Source organism: Lipotes vexillifer, unplaced genomic scaffold, assembly GCF_000442215.2.
Source record: "Lipotes vexillifer unplaced genomic scaffold, Lipotes_vexillifer_v1.1 scaffold1009, whole genome shotgun sequence".
NCBI classification, from domain to species: Eukaryota; Metazoa; Chordata; class Mammalia; order Artiodactyla; family Lipotidae; genus Lipotes; species Lipotes vexillifer.
This window is the reverse complement of record NW_006772405.1, coordinates 1,436,076-1,445,761: the sequence shown is the minus strand read 5'-3', so window position 1 is coordinate 1,445,761 and position 9,686 is coordinate 1,436,076.

Here is a 9,686-nt window from a genome sequence, read left to right as displayed (position 1 = left end):
ACCCCCCCTGCCAATGCAGGGGACACGGGTTTGAGCCCTGGTCCAGGAAGATCCCACATACCGTGGAGCAACTAAGCCCGTGCGCCACACCTACTGAGCCTGCGTGCCTAGAGCCCATGCTCCACAACAAGAGAAGTCACCGCAATGAGAAGTCCGTGAACCGCAACGAAGAGTAGCCCCCGCTCGCCGCAACTAGAGAAAAGCCAGCGCGCAGCAACAAAAACCCAACGCAGCCAAAAATAAATAAATAAATAAATAAAATTTAAAAAAAAAAGTCAGCATTCAACTAGAGAGGCTTATTGGTTATTGGGGATCCTTCAAAGAAGAGTCAGGCAAAAGTTAAAGTTTAGGTGATCTCTAAATTTCCTTCTAATTCTGAAGGAATTCTGAAAGAGAATTTGAGTCCTACAGTGGTTAAGTGACTTGTCCAAAGTCACCCAGGTAATCAAGACCTGACCCCCAAAACAAGTCTGACTTCTAGATCAGACTTCCTGTTTGTTGGTGAGGGTCTTGTGAGTCCTCAGCACCTCACTTTATGCTCCTTTTGTGTGTGTGTGTGTGTGTGTGTGTGTGAGAGAGGAGAGAGAGAGAGAGAGAGAGAGAGAGAGAGAGAGAGAGAGAGAGACCACTTGTCCCAGGTGTCTGGAATCATCTGCTTTACCTATTTACTTTCCATTACTAATATGTGTGTGCCCTTCTTCCTTGCTTGTGTTGAATATTCTGTGTTTTCAGATAGAAGTGTCAAACCTCAGATAGGTTTGACCTCAGATAGGTTTCAGATAGAAGTGGCAAATTACTATAATATAGGGGTTCAAGAGGAAGTGGAGTCCCTGCGTCCCTGGAGTACAATTTATTTCATAAGTTAAGGAAAAGGAGAGAAGCTGATGATATTTTTATTTGAAACTGATGTTTCTTTGATTCTATTTTAGGACTATGGGTTATCTTGAGTTAAATTTCTAATGCACTGGCACTAATTCCCCATCTTTCATCCTAGTCACAAATATTTTGATAAGCAGAAATCTAGTTGTCAGCTTCAAAAGAGGCATTCTTTTCTCAGAGCTCTGGAGAGCTACTTGTTTGTTTTGACTGGAAACCTCTAACAAAGGAATCCAATTGCCTTTTGGGATTGATTTCTAGAACATTTACAAAGAAATGGATATCACCTTGTCCCCAGTGATACTAACTCAAAGATAAAAAGAGTTCCCCTTCACTTCTACCCTCAACAGAGTGATCAATTTTTTAATTTTTAAAAATTTTAAATTATCTTGGCCTCACCGCACAGCATGCAGGATCTTCCCCAGCTAGGGATCAAACCCGTGCCCCCTTCATTGGAAGTGCAGAGTCTTAACAACTGGACCACCAGGGAAGTCCTTAATTTATTTTTTAAGAAAATATATTTACCTGGTTCAAAATTTCAAAGTACACTGTCAAGGCTACAGCTTATTCATCTTTGGACTCCTCTCAGTGCCTGGCATATTGCTCTGTATATAGTAGGTGCTTAATAAGTGATTATTGACTGGGTAAGTGAATGAGTGTGAACTAAGAAGTTGTGGAAGATAGAGAATAGTTGGTTTAGGGTGGGGCAGCAGATATTTTCCCTGAGGTGCATGGGCTTAAAGGAAACCTAGACAGAACTCTCAGACCAGTTGCATATTTGACCATGACTTTATCCAGAGATCTGTACTAAAAGCAGCAACATCAGACTCTTTTGGGTTGAGCATTACCTAAAGACTATGTACTAGCCAGTCTTTTGGTTGTACACAACAAAACCCGATTTTAGTTAACTGAAGCAGAAAAGGAATTTATTCAGAGTATTAGGGAGCTCAAAGAATCAATGCAGACTAGAAAACCAGGCTAAGAATACAGGAAGCACCAACGTAGGCTGGGTGGCCAGACCCACAGAGGAAACCACGCCATAGGAAGGATGCTGCTGCTGGACACTGGCAATGCCCTGGGAACTGGGTGCCATAGCTGACCCAGCTGCCATCACTGCCACCAGATACTGAATACCACCACTTCCAGAGTAAATTTTACACATTGCCTGCTTCTCTCTCTCTTTTTTTTTTTTTTGCGGTACGCGGGCCTCTCACTGTTGTGGCCTCTCCCGTTGTGGAGCACAGGCTCCAGACACGCAGGCTCAGCGGCCATGGCTCACGGGCCCAGCCGCTCCGCGGCATGTGGGATCTTCCCAGACCGGGGCACGAACCCGTGTCCCCTGCATCGGCAGGCGGACTCCCAACCACTGCGCCACCAGGGAAGCCCTCTCTTTTTTTTAATGTATTTATTTTATTTATTTTTGGCTGCGTTGGGTCTTTGTTGCTGTGTGCGGGCTTTCTCTAGTGGCACTGAGCGGGGGCTACTCTTCGTTGCGGTGCACGGGCTTCTCATTGCAGTGACTTTTGTTGCAGAGCACGGGCTCTAGGAGCCCAGGCTTCAGTAGTTGTGGCACGTGGGCTCAGTAGTTGTGGCCCGTGGGCTCTGGAGCGCAGGCTCAGTAGTTGTGGCACATGGGCTCAGTTGCTCCGTGGCATGTGGGATCTTCCCAGACCAGGGCTTGAACCCGTGTCCCCTGTATTGGCAGGCGGATTCTTAACCAGTGCGCCACCATGGAAGCCCTGCCTGCTTCTCTTGACCCCTATCTCCAGAATCACAATCCTGGAGGGATGGGCTAATCAGTCATTCTTGGGTCCCAAGCAGTCAACAATCAGGAAAGACTGATACCAGGGCCTTTTTGCTTCCATGAGTGAGATGTAGGGGCCTGCCTCACACCGTGGCCTGTTCCCCAAACTTATAAAGGCAATTTGGAGGCTGGGCAGCCAGGAATATGACAAATGTCCACTATAAAGTCTTCTAATAATTCATAGGCCAAAACTGAAAGAATTAGGGCTTCCCTGGTGGCGCAATGGTTGAGAGTCCGCCTGCCGATGCAAGGGACGCGGGTTCGTGCCCCGGTCCGAGAGGATCCCGCGTGCTGTGGAGCGGCTGGGCCCGTGGGCCATGGCTGCTGGGCCTGCGCGTCTGGAGCCTGTGCTCCGCAACGGGAGAGGCCACAGCGGTGAGAGGCCCGTGTACCGCAAAAACAAACAAACAAACAAACAAAATACCAAAAAAAAAAAACCTGAAATAATAAAGAGCATAATCTGTGTAAAATGCTTAATACAGCACCTGAGCTGAACTCTCAAAACCAGAAGAGGTGGCTGTCATACTTATTACTCAACTTGTTAAAATTTTAGCTAGTCAGAGAACTTCTTTACAGTAACAATATTTTCTTCCAAAGCCTCTCCTTTTATTTCTTATTGGAATCACTTATAATTGCAGAGTTGAGCAAAGAAAGGTTGCCAAGGGGTAAACTGTGTCAAAAGTGTACTTAGCAGCACAGTGGGGACAGTGCCATGAGCATAATAAATCCAATTTATTTTTCTGATAAATTTTTAAGAAGACTGCCTACCTCTTTTAGAGTCTCAGTCTTGGGATCATATCTATTTTTTAATTTAATTCTATGAAATTTACCACTCTAATTTCTACAGTAATACTAAAAATAGGTGCTACTTATTGAGTACCTAATACATGCCAGAAATTTTTCATGGATTATTTCTAATCGTGATAGTCATCCTATATTATAGATATTATTTGCATTTTACAGATGAGGAAACTGAAGCTCAAAGAGATGAAGTAACCTGTCCAAGAGTACACGGCTCATAGGTGATAAGTGCATAACCAACTACTACTACTCCATATTTTCTCTCATATAGTTGCTTTCTCTAAAGATTCCCATCACCATTTTTTAAAAATTCTACTAAGTCCAAATGTATGTTTCTTGAATCATTTATTCATTCTTCTGAGATTTTAAATTGTCAGAAAGACAAGTCAAGAAATTATTGGTTGCCAGGTCTTTAGCAGAATTAAACTTTTATCAGATAACAGGCTAGTGTAGTAACCTCATTAGCAACATATAAAAAATTTGTATCAAGAGTGTCTGCTTTATTGAGCCCATATTGTAAGCCAGCTACTTTGCTAGTCAGCCCTAAAAGAAAAGTATTACCATCTTCTTTTTACAAATGAGAAACCTGAGATTTAGAGAGATTCAGACACTTGCCAGGGGCCTTGCTGCTAGAAGTGGCAGAACTGGGACTCCAACCTCAGCAGTATGACTCCAAAGCCTGCATTTCTTCCAGTGTGTCATACTACCTCTGGGCCAGTTTGCTAATTTGTATTGAGAAACACCACTTAGTATTGATACTTCTTTTGTTTCTCTCCCTTCCTGGCTTCCAGAGGCTTCCCTGTGGGTTCCTGGCTCTTTGCAGGTATAATAACCCTTCTAAGGACAGAGCTGTTCTCTCTCCTTCCAGGTTTTCTGGCTCCTTCATCCTGTGGGCAAGACCACAACCTCCCCACACAGATCCGACCTTGAGCTCTGGAATAGTCCTGTTCTTAATCTGTAGAAATATGTGGAGCCTTGGCTATGAAGCTTAGGAGAGTCCCTCTAAGTCTACTTTGCTGGAACTCCATCACTGATTAAGTGCCTTAGTTCTAGTAATTGGTTTTAACCCATTACCATCATGATTTGTTAGCCAAGCTTAGGGGAACTTACTTTGCTTCTACTGTACTCCTTGTATTAGTCAGTACTCCTTTGGTTCTAGTGCCAGAAATCCAGCTCATCCAGAAGCTATAATGTCTATCAGAAGAAAAGACCATCTCTGCCTGTGTGTCTGTTCAAGAGATCAAACCCTCCAAAAAGCTGTCCAGCAGACTTCTTCTATATCATTGACTAGAATAGCATGTCCATATCTAACCATACCTAAACCAATCACTGACTGGCTTAGATGAATGAACATTCAACATTGGGCCAGCTCCCTTCTGAAGCATATAGTCATGTAGCCTTGACAAAACTGGAGTCTTACTGGGAAAGAGGAAAAATAAGGGGGAATCTTCTTGGGTAGGCAGCCAACAGTATCTGCTGTAGGAGGGAGAGAGCAATTCTACAGGGAGCTTGGGGAGCCAAAGATAAGGTAACCCGTCCTACTGAGTCTTTAAAGAGAATTTTTACCAAGCAGATAGGCATAGAAAGTTACTCCAGGTAGAAAGGACTACATGCAAAGGCATAACAATATGCAACTACCTTGTGTTTTTCAGAGACTGCAATCACTTCATTGTAACTGGACTGAATGATATACATTGGAGTGTGCAGTGACAGACAGGCTCCAGATCATGCAAGGCATGTATGCCATGCTAAGGAATTTATACTTTACCTGTAGGTGATGGGGGAGTCACTGAGGAATGGGGATAGCATGATATTATTAGAATTTTAGAAAGATCATCTGTCCAGAGAATGGAAAATGGATCCCAGAAGGAAATAAGGCTGGAGGGTGAGAGACCAGTTAGAAAATTGTACTTTGCAGACGGGAGAGATAATAGGCTTCAGATTAAGGCTGCAGTAATACTGAAGTACAGGGCAGGAGGGTAAGAGTAAAATGCTAAAGAAATATCTATAGAATTTGAGGACACCTACAGGATGTGAGGATCGAGGGCCTATGCTGACTCTGAGATTTATGTTTTGGGTAACTAGATGGATGCTGGTAGCCTTCATTAAAGAAAAACCATCCTAGGGGACTTCCCTGGTGGCACAGTGGTTAAGAATCTGGCTGCCAATGCAGGTGACATGGGTTCAAGCCCTGGTCCGGGAAGATCCCACATGCCACGGAGCAAGTAAGTCCGTGCGCTACAACTATTGAGCCTGCACTCTACAGCCCACAAGCCACAACTGCTGAGCCTGCAGGCCACAACTACTGAAGCCTGCATGCCTAGAGCCTGTACTTGACAACAAAAGAAGCCACTGCAATGAGCACGCGCGCTGCAACGAAGAGTAGCCCCCGTTTGCTGCCACTAGAGAAAGCCCGCACACAGCAACAAAGACCCAACGCAGCCAAAAATAAATAAATAAATAAATTTATAAAAAAACAAAAAAGAAAAAGAAAAAGCTCCTAGAGAAGGAAAGGTTTGGGGACAAGTAATACAACCAGTTTGAGACTAGCTGACCCCTGTGGCTTATCCAAGTAGAGGTGTCCAGTGGGAAGATAGATGTAAGGTTCTGGGAGAGAGAAGTTTGGCTTGGCAATATAGATTTGGGGATCACTGCCATATCTACTGTACAGGGAGCTGTAAGAGTGAATGAGATCACTCTGGGAAAATAGGAAAGACATAAAAAGAAGAAGCCTAAGGACAAAGACCTGGTGAACAGAGCCAAGCGGCAGGCAGAGAAAAGGAAGCCAGCAAAAAAGACTGAGAAAGAACAGTCAGATAAAGCTGGGAGGAGAGCCGGACTTTTATTAAACTTCCTTATGAACAACTTCCTTCAACTGCTGTGTTTCACCTGGTGTGTTTCACACCACCAACTCCTTTCAACTGGTGTATTGCACACCACCAAGTAAAACTACAGTTGAAATATTTGACCAGTACCTTTTCAAATATTGTTTGAATTATTGGAATATCAGATTTTTATTCACTGGTTTTTTGTTGGATGTACCCTCTGTCAGGTCAAAGCAATGCTTTCCTGGAAACTGCATGAGAAAGAAGTCTAGTGAGAAAAGGAAACTCCCTCTCCTGCAGTATGCATTCACCACCCTGGAGTATAGCCTCAAGGTCTTACTGCCATGTATTTAAAAATCAGCAATTGGGTGGGCAAGGGTATAACCAATTAGTAAGAGTGTGAGTTGACAAAACCTTTTTGACTCAAGAATTTCACTTCTATTAATTTATCCTATAGAAATCCACACACAAGTGCACAAAGACACATGCATATTGCTGTGGTTTGTGACTTCTAAAAAATCAAAGTGAAGGGATAGAAACAGCTCAAAAACTATCAGCAGGGGATAGTTAAATAAATTCCAGTATGTCCACACCATGGAATACTACACTACCAATTAAAAGAACAAGGTTTATCTCAAGGTACAGACATGTGGAGAAGTCCATGTTATAGATATGATATATTGTTAACTGAAAAGAGGCAGGTTTCAGAGCCATATGCTGAATATGTACAGATGTAAATCTACATTATATATACATATATTCCATTCAATCATTCAACGGCTATTATTGAGGCAGGCACTGAGCTGGGGATACATTAGTGAATAAGACAGAGAAAGTTCCTGTCTCATTAAGCAAATGTTCTAGTGAAGGAATTAAGTCAATAAAGGAGTTTTATATATATATATATATATATAAAATTTTAGATACTAGTAAGTGCTGTGAAGGAATTAAGTCAATAAAAGAGTTATATATATATATATATATATATATATATATAAAATTTTAGATACTAGTAAGTGCTGTGAAGGAAAATAAAGTAGGGTAAAGAGCTGAAAAGTAACTAGGTATGGTGAGGAGGTGTGTGTAAGGGGCTATTTTAAATAATTTGGTCACGAAAAATGTTTCTAAGGAGAGAACATTTTAGCAGTGACCTGAATAAAGTGAATGAGTGTATTAGAGTTTTCCAGAGAAAAAGAACCAACAGGATGTGTGTGTGTATATGTGTGAGAGAGAAAGACAGACAGAGAGAGAGAGAGAGAGAACGAGAGACAGAGAGATTTATTTTAAGGAATTAGCTCATGTGATTGTGAAAGCTGGTAAATTCAAAATCTGCAGGGTAGGCCAGCAAGCTGAGACCCAGGGAAGAGTTGCAAAGAGTTCCAAAGGCTGTCTGCTAGAATTCCTTCTTGCTTGGGAGAGGTCAGTCTTTGTTTTATTAAGACCTTCAAATGACTAGATGAAGCCCACCCATATTATGGAGGGTATTTTGCTTTACTCAAAGTCCATCTACTTAAATGTTAATTTCATCCAAAAAATACCTTCATAAAAACATCCAGAATGTTTGACCAAACATTTGGGCATTATGGCCCAGCTGAGATGACACATAAAATTTATTATCACAAGTTCATCCCTTGTTAACTTGGCACACATATGCATCTCCTTAAACCATACCTGGTCTCCAAATAAAGACAATAACAAGGTCATACTTCCACCTACCATGATACAACCATCTTGTATACAATTGAAAACACACTAACTCTTGCCCCAGAGAGGAAACAAAGTCCTTGGGTGATGTTTACTCTTCTTGATAACCTGTAACTGCTTTCTGCCATGAGAAGTTGGCAGCTCAGAAGAGGGCCTTTACCAGAACTTGACCTTGCTGGAACCCTGATCTCAGACTTCCAGCCCCCAGAACTGTGAGAAAATAAATTTCTGTTCTTTAAGATACCCAGCCTATCTATGGTATTTTGTTATAGTATCCCGAACTCACTAAGACTGGCAGAAAGGGAAATTGTTTTCAACCAGTGTTGCAGGAATAACTGGTTATCCATATGGAAAAGACATACCTTTGTTTTCTTTTCTCTCTTATCCCCTTATCATGTAAATATAAGATGCACTGACTATATCATAGCATTCAAGTATTGTTAACGAGAAATAATGCAATGCTTGATCTTGTTCAGAAAGCACAATAGGTTTGCTCAAACTCCTGACACTTGGTTAGCCCCTCAAATGTTATTCTAAATTCCCCAACTCCAACTCTTTCCTGGGCATTTAACATTTGAATGTTCAGATCCAACTAGGTGATTCTAGCCCAGCACGATGCTTGGCTACAGAAGCCAGCTAATGCAACAGCGAATGATCATATCCACAAGATGGCAGCATTGTATAATCATTGAAAACCATAATCTGGCATGGGTTCTTGAACATACCTTTCTGTGGCATATTACGTGATCTGTTAAGTGGACTTTTATATATATTTTCACTTAATCTTGAAATAAATGAGCAGTTTCCTTCCCAGAATGTTTTACAGTTTTGAGAAGCATGGACTGGAGAAATAAAAAAGCAGATTCTTTAGAGTCAGAAAAAAATCTGAGTTCAAGTACAAAATGCACCCCTAACTTATTTAGGGCACTTGAGCAAGTTAACTAGAGCAGGCACCAGGGTCTGGAGAGCACATGCTAACTGTGAGAGTGAACAGGCATACTTTATAGAACACTGGTATGGATCTTAGGGAGTTCTCAAGAAGTCACCACACCTCTCCAGAGCTTCAGCTTCATCACACACAAGATGAATATAATAAGAGATGCTTTACCTATCACTAAAACAGGTAAGGAAAAGCACCATTTAGTGAATGAGAAATTACTTTATGAACCGTAAAGGGCTCTATAAACATAAAATTTGACATCTTTGGCTTTGTGGATTAGGGGCCTAAAATCCAGAGTTTGTTTGTTTGTTTTGTGTGTGTGTGTGTGTGTTTGTGTGTTTTCCCCCAATCAGGCCCTGGGCTCTGCTCATTGCAGAAAGTCTTTTTGCAGTGGTGTTGGGCTTGGCCAGCATCAAATGGAGCAGCTATACCATTTTCTGTGATTAGCATCAGTGCTTCCCAGCATTATCATGGAGAGATGAGAGTTAATAGGATGTGTTCTTAGGACCTGTTCTCCTCAGGAATGGCAACTCAAGCATCTTGAAAATTTAGTCTCATAAAGAAAAGTAGATCACTCTAGTGAGTAATAATGAGTCATTGGAAGCAGGGTTTCATGCCCTTGCTAATGAACAATGCAGGGGAAGAGAACACAGGCTGAGAAAACAAAGGGACAGAGAAACTGCAGGAACTCCAAAACACTAATGAAATTCTTCCAAATAAAAAGTAGCCCACCCAG